The sequence below is a fragment of the Heterodontus francisci genome, chromosome 3 (genome assembly GCF_036365525.1).
Source record: "Heterodontus francisci isolate sHetFra1 chromosome 3, sHetFra1.hap1, whole genome shotgun sequence".
Classification (NCBI taxonomy): Eukaryota; Metazoa; Chordata; class Chondrichthyes; order Heterodontiformes; family Heterodontidae; genus Heterodontus; species Heterodontus francisci.
Window position 1 is genome coordinate 177,488,498 of NC_090373.1, and position 14,773 is coordinate 177,503,270.

Below are 14,773 nucleotides of genomic sequence, written 5' to 3' on the forward strand. Positions count from 1 at the left end.
TTGGTCGAAAGAACGAGGAGAGGCAATATAAAATAAAGGATACAATTCTAAAGGGGTTGCAGGAACAGAGGGACCTGAGGGTATATGTGAACAAATTGTTAAAGGTGGCAGGACAGGTTGAGAAAATGGTTAATAAGGCACACGAATCCTGGGCTTTATTAAATAGAGGCAGAGAGTACAAAAGCAAGGAAGTTATGATAAACCTGTATAAAATGCTGATTTGGCCTCAACTGGAGTATTGTGTCTAATTCTGGGCACCATGCTTTGTGGTTTGTTCTTCGAGGCGAAGATGGCCATGTTCATCATCACGGGTGTTTGCTAGGGTCACGGTGTGTATGTAGGTAACTGCTAAGGCCAATCTGCACCCCGAAGGTTCTGCTGCAAGTAGGACAGGATACTGCAGATGACTGAATCTTGGGCAAACTGCTGGCTTGGGATTTCCTCTCCTTGAGTTTGCTCTCTGCCTTTGATATGCACTTGTTTTCAGGGGATGCTGCACCCTTTTATATTTGGTTGTGTCAGGTGCAGCAATCCTGGGCGATCTTCTCCCAGGATTCAGGGTTGATATTAAATCTCTGAAGCAACGCCTTCAGAGTGTCCTCGTAGCGCTTCCTTTGACCACCATGAAAGTGCATCCCAGATTCACGTTCTCCATAGACGATTCGTTTTGGTATGCGAGTGTCAGGCATTCTGGCTACATGACCACACTTCAGGAAGGATGTAAAGGCATTGGAGACTGTGCAGAAAATATTCACGAGAATGGTTCCAGGGATGAAGAACTTCAGTTACGTGGATAGATTGGAGAAGCTGAGGCTGTTCTTCTTAGAGAAAAGAAGCTTGAGAGGAGATTTTATAGAGGGGTTCAAAATTATGAGAAGGCTGGACAGAGTAGATAGAGAAAAACTCTTCCCATTGGCAAATGGCCTCATTCTGTGCAGTAACCATTCTTTTTTTATTTGTTTCATGGGATGTGGGCATTGCTGACAAGGCCAGCATTTGCTGCCCATTCCAAAAATTAGTCTAGTAAACCTTTTCTGAACTGCTTCCAACGCATTTACATCCTGCCTTAAATAAGGAGACCAATACTGTACACAGTACTCCAGATGTGGTCTCATTAATTCCCTGTATAACTGTCGCATAACCTCCCTCCTTTTGTATTCAATACCCCTCGCAATAAATGATAACATTCTATTAGCATTCTTAATTACGTGTTATACCTGAATTCTAGGACACCCAGATCCCTCTGCATCTCAGAGCTCTGCAATCTCTCACCATTTAGGTAATATAGTTCTTTATATTCTTCCTGCCAAAATGGACAAGTTCACATTTTCCCACATTATACCTTAGTTGCCAGATCTTTGCCCACTCACTTAACCTATCTATATCCCTTTGTAGCCTCCTTATGTCTTCTTCACAACTTACTTTCCTACTTATTTTTGTGTCATCAGCAAATTTAGCAACCACACCTTCATCTAAGTCATTTATATAAATTGTAAAAGGTTGAGGCCCTAGCACTGACCCTTGTGGCACATCACTCGTTATATCTTGCCAACTGGAAAAGACCCACTGCTCTCTGTGTCCTGTTAGCTAGCCAATCTTTTATCCATGTCAATATGTTACCCCCCTACACCATGAGCTTTTATTTTCTGCAATAACCTTTGCTGTGGCCCCTTATCAAATGCCTTCTGGAAATCTGAGTACAATACATCCACCAGTTCCCCTTTATCCACAGCACATGTAACTCCCTCAAAGAACTCCAATAAATTGGTTAAGCATGATTTCCCTTTTACAAAACCATGTTGACTCTGCCTGATTACCTTGAATTTTTCTAAATGCCCTGCTATAACATCTTTAATAATAGCTTCTAACATTTTCCCAAAGTCATGTTAAGCTAACTGGGCAGTAGTTTCCTGCTTTCTGTCTCCCTAATCTTTTGAATAAAGGAGTTCCATTGGCTATTTTCCAATCTAAAGGAATCTTCCCCGAATCTAGGGAATTTTGGAAAATCAAGACTAATGCATCAACTATCTCACTAGCCGCTTCTTTTCAGTCCCTAGGATGAAGTCCATCAGAACCTGGGGACTTGTCACCCGCAGCTCCAATAATTTGGTCAGCACCACTTCCCTGGCAATTGTAATTTTTTTGAGTTCCTCCCTCCCTTCCATTTCTTGATTTACAGCAATTTCTGGGATGTTACTTTGTATCCTTTATGGTGAAGAACGATACAAAATACCTGTTCAATTCATCTGCCATCTCCTTATTTTCCCTTATTAATTCCCCAGATTCAGTTTCTGTAGTACCAATGCTCACTTTGTTAATTTTTCTTTTTAAAATATCTATAGAAACTCTTACTATCTGTCTTTATATTTCTAGCTAGCTTTCTCTCATACTCGAATTTTACCTCCTATTAATCTTTGCTACTTTTTATATTCTGTCTAATCTTCTGACCTGCAACTCATCTTTGCACAATATATGCTTTTTCATTAAGTTTGATACTATCTTTGACTTTTTGAGTTGACCACGGATGGTGGGTCCTCCCCTTGGAATCTTTCTTTCTCATTGGAATGCATCTATTCTGTGTATTCTGAAATATTCCCTTAAATGTCTGCCACTGCATCTCTATTGACCTATCCCTTAACCTACTTTGCCTGTTCAGTTTAGCTAGCTCTGCTTCCATACCCTTATTTAAGTTTAAAATAATAGTCTTAGACCCACTCTTCTCTCCCTCAAACTGAATGTAAAATTCACTCATATTATGATCGCTGCTGCCTAGGGGTGTCTTCACTATGAGGTCATTAATTGATCCCATCTCTTGTTATAAAAACAAGAAATGCTAGAAAGTGAAAAAACAGTGAGTAGGCACAGTAGAAACAAACTAAACAAACTAAAATAAAATAAATGCATAAAAAACACATTTCAGAGCATGACAGGTCCCCCATGCTATTTATTTTTATTTTTTTTATTTTTTATGTGTTTATTTTATTTTATTTTGTTTAGTTTGTTTCTACAGTGCCTACCCACTGTTTTTTCATGTTTGCACTTGGTGCCAGGCTGTTCAGTTTTCTGTCCATTAACACCCTTTCTGTACTAATGCTTTGTCTTTCACCACACCATTAACATACCGATTGCCTTTGCTCCATGAACTTCTGTTCAGTTATTCTCTGTGACCTTATCCTATCAACACCTTATCTTTTGTTATCTCTTGCTCCACCCCCGCTTTACTTGCTTAAAACCTTTTACATTTCTAATATTTGCCAGTTCTGATGAAGGGTCATTGACCTGAAATGTTAAATCTGTTTCTCTGTCCACAGATGCTGCCAGACCTGCTGAGTATTTCCAGCATTTCTTTTTCTTTATTTCAGATTTCTAGCATCTGCAGTATTTTGCTTTTATTCTAATATAGCCTGTTCTCTGGTTGGCTCCAGAACGTGCTCTTCTAAGAAATTACCCTGCAAATATTTTATGAACTCCTCATCTAGGCTACCTTTGCTCATCTGATTTTTCCAGTCTAGATGTGGATTAAAATCCCCCATGATCATAACCATACCTTTCTGACAAGCACCCATTATTTTTTCCTTTATACACTGTCCTACTGTGTGGTTACTGTTAGGGGGCCTGTACACCACTCCCATAAGTGACTTCTTGCCTTTATCATTTCTCATCTTGACCCAAACCACTTCTACATCCTGGTTTCCTGAACTTAGGTCATCCCTCTCTATTGTGCTAATACCATCATTAATTAACAGAGCCACACCTCCAACTTTTCCTAGCTTCCTCTCCTTCCTAAATGTCGTGTACCCTTCAATATTCAGGTCCCAATCTATGTCATCCTGGAGCCATGCCTCTGCAATGGCTATCAGATTGTACTTATTTATTTCTATTTGTGCTATCAGTTCATCTGTTTTGTTTCAAATGCTATGTGCATTCAGATACAGAGCCTTTAGTTTTGTCATTTTATTATTTTTGTAACCTCTAGCCTTGTCTGCTGATTTACTCTTAGATTTGTACCCACTGTCCCTTCCTGTCACAGTCTGTTTATCATTTGCCATTTAATACCTTTCTCTCTTGTCTTGCCTCTACTCTTTTATTTGCCAAATCTTCCCAAACTTGATCCCTTGCCCCCACTATTTAGTTTTAGACCCTCTCTACTTCCCTAGTTATGCAGCTTGCTAGAACATTGGCCCCAGCATGGTTCAGGTATAGACTTTCTCAACGGTACAGCCCCCACTTTCCATTGTACTGGTGCCAGTGCCCCACGAACTGGAACCCACTTCTACCACGCTAGTCTTTGAGCCACACATTCATTTCTCTATTCATATTTGCCTTCTGCTAATTTGCACGTCGTCCGGTAATAATCCAGAGATTATTACCTTTGAGGTTCTGCTTCTTAATTTGGTATCTAGCTCCCCATACTGACTATGCAATAATGGTACCAGGGCTGAAGGACTTCAGTTAGATGGAGAGATTAGAGAAGATGGAATTGTTCTCTTTAGAGCAGATAAGGTTAAGGACTTAATCGAGGCATCCCGTAATCATGAAGGGTTTTGATAGAGTAAATAGGAGAAACTATTTCCCATCGCAGAAGTGTTGGTAACCAGAGGACACAGATTTATGGTAACTGGAAGAAAAACCAGAGGCAAGATGAGGAAAATATTTTCTACACAGTGAGTTATGATCTGGAATGCACTGCCTGAAAGGTTCGTAGAAGCAGATTCAGTAATAACTTTCAAAAGGGAATTAGATAATCACTTGAAGGGGAAGAATTTGCAGGGCTACGGAGAATGAGCAGGAGATTGGGATTAATTGGATAGCTCTTTCAAAGTGCTGGTACATGCATGATGGGCCAAATGTCTTCCTTCTATGCTGTGTCATTCTATAAGTCTATGAAATGCAAGTTCTTTCGTTCTTTAGAGATGGCCTTGTATGTCCGAGCAAACTGCTGGAAGGGAGAATAGGAGGGTTGCCCTGGCCAACAGCTTCCCCTCAACCAGTACCATTAAAATAAAACATGGATTGATCATCAACATCACTGTTGTTTGTGGGATTGAGCGGCATACAAAATGGCTGCCATGTTTGCCTATGTAAACAATACTTCAAATTATTGCTCAGAGATGTTTATGTGCAATACAAATGCAAATCTTTCTTCCATCTCTGACAAAGAAAAACATATATCTTCCCTGGAAAGATTTTCTGCAAGAACAACTTTACTGGGACGACTTGGAGCCAGCAGCAGCGGTGATTGATAAATCAGAGCAGGGAAGAGCGCAGATCTTCCAGCATGTTTCCTAAAAATAAAGTGACTCCTGACTATGCAGCGCATGCACAGAGCGATTGAAAAGCAAGGTGTGATGTCAGAGGCCAGCAATTAGGTGATTGGTTGGTCAGTTTTAAGGTTTTATTTCTCTCAAAACTAGGGCAGTGATTTAAACTAAGACTGGTAAACTATAAAGTAGTATATTCAATTTACAGCTTAGCTTAATTAAAAAAAAATTCAATCCGAGTCAGTATAATAATAAATGAATTAATGGTATTTGCACACAGCAGGTCTAGAGGCTTTAATTAAAATTAATAGTTTAAACTGGGTACTAAATAGATTTATTTATTGAGAGACACAGCACTGAAACAGGCCCTTTGGCCCACCAAGTTTGTGCCGACCAGCAACTACCCATTTATACTAATCCTACATTAACCCCATATTCCCTACCACATCCCCACCATTCTCCTACCACCTACCTACACATAGGGGCAATTTACAATGACCAATTTACCTATCAACCTGCAGGTCTTTGGCAGTGGGAGTAAACCAGAGCACCTAGCTGAAACCCATGCAGTCACAGGGAGAACTTGCAAACTCTGCACAGGCAGTACCCAGAACAGAACCCGGGTTGCTGGAGTTGTGAGGCTGCGGTGTTAACCACTGCGCCACTATGCGATTGTTTAAAAGAGGCTTTTTTAGATCATGGATGGGCAGCTACGACCTTTTGCTTGCAATTCCTGTGACAGGTGGGAGCTTCAGGACACTTCACGTGTCTTCAGGGAGCGCATGTGTAAGAAGTCTCTCCAGCTGCTTCAGCTCGAGCCCAGGATTTTTGAGCTTGAGGGACAGCTGGAGTCACTGCGGCGCAGCAATGTGCAGAAGTGAAGTTGTGATAGGTGATTCCATATTCAGTGGGACAGATAGGCATTTCTGCAACCATTATCATGGGTGCCGCATGGTGCATTGCCTTCCTGATGCTAGGGTAGAAGAAAACACAGACAAGGGGCAGGTATTCAACAGGGGGGAGTAAGCCAGAAGTTGTGGTACATGTTGGTACCAACGACATAGCAAGGGCAGGTTCTATGGTCAGATTTTCAGGAGCTAGGGAGGAAGTTAAAGAGTAGGACCTTGAGGGTAGTAATCTCTGGATTATTCCCAGTCCCATGCACTAGCAAGAGTAGAAATAGGAAGATGGGAAGGATCAATGCATGGCTTGAAGCATGGTGCAGGAGGGAGGGCTTCAGATTCTTAGGGCATTGGGACAAGTTCTGGGGCAGAAGGCACCAATTCAAGAGATCGTTTGCACCTCAACAGGACTGGGACCAATGTCCTTGCGGGGCGATTCACTAGTGTGGTTGGGGAAGGTTTAAACTAAACTGGCAGGGGAATGATCACCAGCATATAGAGTAGAAAAGAGGAATAAGGTGCATAATATGAGAAGGTTAGACAGTACTAGAGAAGGGAGTAGTTCCGTATTAGATGAGACGAGACTGAGAAAGATTATGAGGAATTTAAAGACAGGATTACAATGCATGTGTGTAAATGCACAAAGTGTGGTGAATAAGGTTGGTGAACTACAAGCACAAGTAGCAGTATGGGAATATGATAGAGTGGCAATAACAAAAACGTGGCTTAAAAATGGTGAGGACTGGGTGATAAAGGAGGTAAAGGGCTGGATTTTACCTTAGGCGGACGGGAATTCACCACCGTTGTAAAAGTCAGTGGTGAACCCACTACTGCCTAGCCCACATCCGTCCCACATTTTACGGGTCCCCGGGATTTAATTGTCCCAAGGCGGGACTTCCACCCGCTTGAGGAAGGAAGTTCCGCCTCATTGAGCTGCCGGGCAATCAGCGGGCTGGCAGCTCTTAGTCCCAGCAGCACCACTGGGAGCGGTGGCCACTGCTGGGACTGCAGCCCAGCCGACCAGATGGAGCCAGGAAACGAGGTAAGTTGGGCATGCCTCACCAGGGAGATCGGTCCTTCCCTGGTGAGGCTGGAGTGGTCATTTGGGGGCAGGGGGCGTCTTGGGTCCCAGGGCGGGTTGGAAGGCGGGGCGGCCCTCATTCGCGCACCCTGTGCCCGAATGCAATGGCCGCAGTCCCCCCACCCCCACCCCCGGCACGCAGAAAGGCCAGAGGTTTTCGCTGGGCGGCCTTTCACATCCCCAGCATGCCTGCTTGCCATGGGCAAAATACCCGTGGAAGCGGGCGTGGGCCCTTAGGTGGCCACTTAAGGGCCTTGATTAACCTCGGGCGGACGGGCCGTTTCCCTCCCCCACCCCCTCCCCCGCCCGACCGCTGTAAAGTTGACCGGAGGCGGGAGTGGGGTCGGTAGGCCTCCCTGAGTCTCCCGCTCAATTTTACACCGCCTCCCCCATGCCACCATCCAACCCGCTGGGGCAGAGTAAAATGCAGCCCAAAGTGTTCAGAAAAGATAGAGAAAGTAAAAAGGGAGGTGAGGTGGCAGTACTGATTAGGGAACATATTATAGTGTGGGAAAGGGAGGATGTCCTTGAGGGGACAAGGACAGAATCTATTTGGTTAGAGTTGAGAAACAAGAAGTGTATGATCACACTACCTTCAAATATAGGTCTTCAAATAGTGAGAGAGAGAGATAGAGGAGCAAATTTGTAGGGAAATCACAGAAATGTGCAAGAACTATAGAGTAGTGATATTGGGGTCTTTAATTACCCAAATATCAATTGGGATAATTTTACAGTAAAGGGTAAGGAGGGGGAGGAATTTCTGAAATTTGTTCAGGGGAGCTTCCTTGATCTGTATTGTTCTCAAAAGGAAGAAAGGAGGCATTGTTGGATCTGGTGCTAGGAAATGAGTTGGGCCAAGTGGACCAAATGTCTATTGGGTAACACTTGGGTAAGAGTTATCATCATATCATAAGGTTTAGGTTAGTAATGCAGTATAGCAAGGTACAAAATAAGGTAGAACATCTAGATTGGAAGAGGGCTAATTTCAATATGATCTAAAGGGATCTAGCCAGGGTAAAACGGAATCAGACTGACAGGAAGAACTGTATTGGAGCAGTGGGTTTTCTTTAAGGAAGAGATGCTTCAGGTACAGGTGAGATACATTCTAACAAGGGTGAAAGGGGAACCAAAAACAGGGCTCCTTGGATGACGAAGAAGGTAGAGATTATGATGGGAAAAAAAGAGGGTTGTATGATACATGTCAGGTGAATTCTTAAGTGAGAACCAGGCCATATACAATAAGTTGAGAGGAGGTGAAGAGGAAAATAAGACTGGCAAAGACAGAATATGAGAATAGAATAGAAGGCAACATAAAAGGGAACCCAAAAATCTTCTACCAGTATGTAAATAGTAAACGGGTAATAAGAGGTGGAGTGAGGCCATATTAGGGTCAAAGAGCGTTCAATATGATAAAACAGAATCTGGCCAAAGTGGACTGGGAGCAGCTACTTGTAGGAAAGTCCACAGCACATCAGTGGGAGTCATTCAAAGAGGAAATTGTGAGAGTTCAGAGCCAACATGTACCCGTTAAAGTGAAAGGTAGGACCAATAAGTCCACGGAACCATAGATGTCAAGGGATATAGAGGATTGGATCAGGAAAAAAAAGGAGGCTTATGGCAGATCCCAAGTGCTGAAAACAGCGGAGGCACTAGAGGAGTATAGAAAGTGTAGGGTGGCACTTAAAAAAGTAATTAGGAGAGCAAAGAGGGGACATGAAAAAATACTGGCGGGCAAGATAAAGGAAAATCCCAAGGCATTTTATAAGTAAATTAAGGGTAAGAGGATAACCAGGGAAAGAGTGGGGCCCATTAGGGACCAACCTGGCAATCTTTGTGTGGAGCCAAAGGACATAGGTGAGGTTTTAAATGATTACTTTTCATCAGTGCTCACTATGAAGAAGGATGATGTAAGTGTACAGATCAGGGAAGGGGATTGTGATATACTTGAATGCTTTAGTGGGCTTAAAAGTGGATAAATCCCCAGGCCCAGATGAGATGTATCCCAGGCTGTTATGTGAGGCAAGGGAGGAGATAGCAGAGGCTTTGACACAAATTTTCAAATCCTCTCTGGCCACAGGAGATGTACCAGAGGATTGGAGGACAGCGAATGTGGTACCATTATTCAAGAAGGGTAGCAGGGATAAATCAGGTAATTACAGGCCAGTGAATTTAACATCAGTGGTAGGGAAATTATTGGAAAAAATTCTGAGAGACAGGATTAATCTCCACTTGGAGAGACAGGGAATAATCAGGGATAGTCAGCATGGCTTTGTCAGGGGGAGATTGTGTCTAACAAATTTGATTGACTTTTCGAGGAGGTGACTAGAGGTGTGGATGAGGGTAGTGCAGCTGATGTGGTCTATATGGACTTCAGTAAGACTTTTGTTAAGGTCCCGCATGGGAGATTGGTTAAGAAAGTAAAAGTCCATGGGATCCAGGGTAAGTTGGCAAATTGGATTAAAAATTGCCTTTCTGGCAGGAGCAGAGGGTGATGGTAGAGGGTTGTTTTTGCGATTGGAAGCCTGTGACCAGTGGTGTACTGCAGGAATCAGCGCTTGGACCCTTAATGTTTGTAGTGTACATTAATGATTTAGACGTGAATATAGGAGGTATGATCAGTAAGCTCGCAGACCACACAAAAATTGGTGGCCGAGGCAGAGAGTATAAGAGCTGGGAGGTTATGATGGAGCTGTATAAAACGCTAGTTAGGCCACACTATAGGAAGGATGTGATTGCAGTGGAGAGGGTGCAGAGGAGATTCACCAGGATGTTGCCTGAGCTGGTGCATTTCAGTTATGAAGACAGACTGGATAGGCTGGGGTTGTTTTCCTTGGAGCGGAGAAGGCTGAGGGGGGACATGATTGAGGTATACGAAATTATGAGGGGCATTGATAGGATAGATAGCAAGATATTTTTTCCCTTAGCGGAGGGGTCAATAACTAGGGGGCATAAATTTCAGGTAATGGGCAGGAGGTTTAGAGGGAAGTCGAAGAAGAATTTTTTCACCCAGAGGATGGTTGGAATTTGGAACACACTGCCTGAAGGGGTGGTAGAGGCAGGAACATTCACGACATTCAAGAAGTATTTGGGTGAGCACTTGAAACGCCATAACATACTAGGCTAAGGGTCAAGTGTGGGCAAATGGGACTAGTTAGGACAGGTGCTTGATGGTCAGCGCAGGTGCGTTGGGCCGAAGGGCCTGTTTCTATGACTCTATCTGCTCTGATGATGCAACCTTCCACAATAGCACTTCTGATATGTTTTCCTTTTTCCTCAACCGAGGATTCCCCCCCATGGTGACTGACAGGCCCCTCAACCTTTTCTGACTTATTTCCCACACTTCTGCCCTCACCCTTTCCCCTCCCTCCCAGTGTTGCCCTTGTCCTCATTTTCCACCCCACCAGCCTCCATATCCAAAGGATCATCCTCTGCCATTTCTGCCACCTCCAGTGTGATGCCACGACCAAAAACATCTTCCCCTCCCCTCCCCTGTCAGCATTCCGAAGGGATCGTTCTCTCTGCAACACCCTTGTCCACTCCTCCATGCAATCACAGGAGGTGTAAAACCTGTCCTTTTACCTCCTCTTTCCTCACTATCCCAGGCCCCAAATACTCCTTGCAGAAGAAGCAGTGATTTACTTCTACTTCTTTCAATTTAATGTACTGTATTCATTGCTCACAATGTGGTCGGTTCTAGCCTGGGGAGACCAAATGCAGATTGGGTGACTGCTTTGTGGGACACTTCCGCTCAGTCTGAAAACATGACCACAAGCTCCGGTTGCTTGCTATTTCAATTCACCACCCTGCTCCCATGCCCACATTTCTGTCCTGGGCCTGCTGCAGTGTTCCATCAATGCAAGCTCGAGGAGCAGCACCTCATTTACCGTTTCGGCACACTACAACATGCTGGACCCAACATTGAGTTCAACAATTTCAGAGCAAGACTGGACTTTCTTATTAATATTTTATTTTATTATTTTTTAACCGTGTGCCTAAATTAAACTTGGTTTTTCATGTTTGTGCTGTTCATTATTCTGCCATTATCACTTTCTCTAGACTAATGTTTTGTCTTTCACCACAACCATTAGCACTCGCTTTGCTTTTGTCCCATGACATCTTTGTCATTTTATCTCTCCTGTCCTCTGCCCTATCACACGCCTTCCTTTTTGTTCTCTTCCCCCCATCCCCCTTCACTTGCTTAAAACCTATTACGTTTCAAACCTTTGCCAGTTCTGATGAAAGGTCACAGACCTAAAGTATTAACTCTGCTTCTCTCTCTACAGATGCCGCCTGACCTGCTGAGTATTTCCAGCATTTTCTGTTTTTATTTCAGATTTCCAGCATCCACAGTATTTTGCTTTTATTTTAGTGTTTCATTCACTGCCACTTTTGCTTTTATTATAATCATAGTATATGGTTGCTCTTCAGACTGGAGGATGGTAGACAGTGGTGTTCCCCAAGGGCCAGTGCTGGGACCACAGCTTTGTTTGCTATATATAAATGCCTTGGATCTTGGAATAGAGAGTAGAATATCAAAATTTGCCAATGACATCACACTTGGATGTGTGGTAAACTGTGAGGGTGATATGAGCCACCTTCAACAGGACATAGATAGGTTAACAGAATGGACAGACAGGTGGCAGATGGAATTTAATACTTACAAGTGTGAGGCTTTTGGCAGAAGGAATAGGATGAGGCAATATATACTTAATGGTACAGTTCTAAAGAATGTGCAACAGCAGAGGGACCTGGGGGTGCTTGTGCATTGATCTTTGAAGATGGCAGGACATATTGAGAGTGTGGTTAATAAAGCGTATGGGATCTTGGGGTTCATAAATAGATGTCTTGAGTTCAAAAGCTGAAGCTTTATAAAGCTCTGGTTAGGCCCCAACTGGAGGATTGGTCACCACACTTCAGAAAGGATGTGAGGATCTTTTGTGAGGCTGCAGAGGAGATTTACCAGAATGCTTCCCGGAATGGGGTTTTATTTACAAGGTTAGGTTGGAAAAACTGGGGTTGTTCTCCTTAGAACAAAGGAGATTGAGGGGAGATTTAAGAGACGTGTACAAAATTATGACAGGCTTAGATAGGTTAGACAGGGAAAAACTGTTCCCATCAAGTAATGGTACAAGGATGAGGGGAGACAGATTGAAGGTTTTGGGCAATAGATGCAGGGGGAATATGAGGAAGCACTTTTTTACGCAGCGGGTGGTAATGACCTGGAATTCGCTGTCTACAAGAATGGTGGAAACGGAGATCATCAATGACTTCAAGAGGAAATTAGGTGGCCACTTGAAGGAAATAAACTTGCAGGGCTATGGGGATTGAGCGCAGGAGTGGGACTAACTGGATAACTCCATGGAGAGCTGGTATACACTTGATGGACCGAATGGTCTCTTTCTGTGCTGGCAGGACAGGCCCAGCAGAGGTGGCGGCACAGTGGTATACAGTAGGGAGGGAGTTACACTGAGAGTCCTCAACATCGACTCTGGACCCCATGAAGTCTCATGGCATCAGGTCAAACATGGACAAGGAAACCTCCTGCTGATTACCACCTACCGCCCTCCCTCAGCTGATGAGTCAGTACTCCTCCATGTTGAACAGCACTTGGAGGAAGCACTGAGGGTGGCAAGGGCACAGAATGCACTCTGGGTGGGGGACTTCAATGTCCATCACAAAGTGTGGCTTGGTAGCACCACTACTGACCGAGCTGGCTGGTTCCTAAAGGACACATCTGCTAGACTGGGTATGTGGCAGGTGGTGAAGGAACCAACAAGAGGGGAAAACATACTTGACCTTGTCCTCACCAATCTGCCTGCCGCAGATGCATCTGTCCATGACAGTATTGGTAGGAGTGACCACCGCACAGTCCTTGTGGAGACGAAGTCCTGCCTTCACATTGAGGATACTCTCCTTCATGTTGTGTGGCACTACCACCGTGCAAGATCGGCGCAGGCTTGGAGGGCCGAATGGCCTGTTCCTGTGCTGTACTGTTCTTTGTTCTTGTTCTTAAATGGGATAGATTTCGAACAGATCTAGCAATGCAAAATTGGGCATCCATGAGGCACTGTGGGCCATCAGCAGCAGTAGAATTGTACTCAACCACAATCTGTAACCTTATGGCCCAGCATATCCCCCACTCTACCATTACCATCAAGCCAGGAGACCAACCCTGGTTCAATGAAGAGTTCAGGAGGGCATGCCAGGCACAGCATCAGGCATACCTCAAAATGAGGTGTCAACCTGGTGAAGCTACAACACAGGACTATCTGCATGCCAAACTGCGGAAGCAGCAAGCAATAGACAGAACTAAGTGATCCCAAAACCAACAGATCAGATCTAAGCTCTGCAGTCCTGCCACATCCAGCCGTGAATGGTGGTGGACAATTAACCAACTAACTGGAGGTGGTGACTCCACAAATATCCCCATCCTCAATGATGGGGGAGCCCAGCAAATCAGTGCGAAAGATAAGGCAGAAGCATTTGCAACAATCTTCAGCCACAAGTGCCGAGTTGATGATCCATCTCAGCCTCCTCATGAAGTCCCCAGTATCACAGATGCCAGACTTCAGCCAACTCGATTCACTCTGCGTGATATCAGGAAAAGACTGAAGGCACTGGATACAGCAAAGGCTATGGGCCCTGACAATATTCCGGCAATAGTACTGAAGACCTGTGCTCCAGAACCTGCCGCGCCCCTAGCCAAGCTGTTCCAGTACAGCTACAATACCGGCATCAAGCCTCCATAGCAACACCTTGACTAATCAGAGTTCACTTGCCAACCATTCAGCACTCTCTTAGAGTCATAGAGAGATACAGCACTAAAACAGGCCCTTCGGCCCACCAAGTATGTGCCAACCAACAACCACCCATTTATACTAATCCTACATTAATCCCATATTCGCTACCACATCCCCACCATTCTCATACCACCTACCTCCACTAGGGACAATTTACAATGGCCAATTTACCTATCAACCTGCAAGTTTTTGGCTGTGGGAGGAAACCAGAGCACCCGGCGGAAACCCACAAAGTCACAGGGAGAACTTGCAAACTCCGCACAGGCAGTAGCTAGAACCGAACCCCGGTCGCTGAAGCTCTGAGGCTGCGGTGTAGCCACTAAGCCACCCTATGTGACTACCCTGCAATGTGGAAAATTGCCCAGATATGTCCTGTACACAAAAAGCAGGACAAGTGCAACCTGGCCAATTACCACCCCATCAGCCTACTCTCAATCATCAGTAAAGTGATGGAAGGTGTCATCAACAGTGCCATCAAGCGCCACTTGCTTAGCAATAACCTGCTCAGTGACACACAGTTTGGATTCCGCCAGGGCCACTCAGCTCCTGAACTCATTACAGCCTTGGTTCAAACATGGACAAAAGAGCTGAACTCAAGAGGTGAGGTGAGAGTGACTGCCCTTGGCATCAAGGCAGCATTTGACCGAGTATGGCATCAAGGAGCCCTAGGAAAACAGAGGTTAATAGGAATCAGGGGGAAAACCCTCCACTGGTTGGAGTCATAGCTAG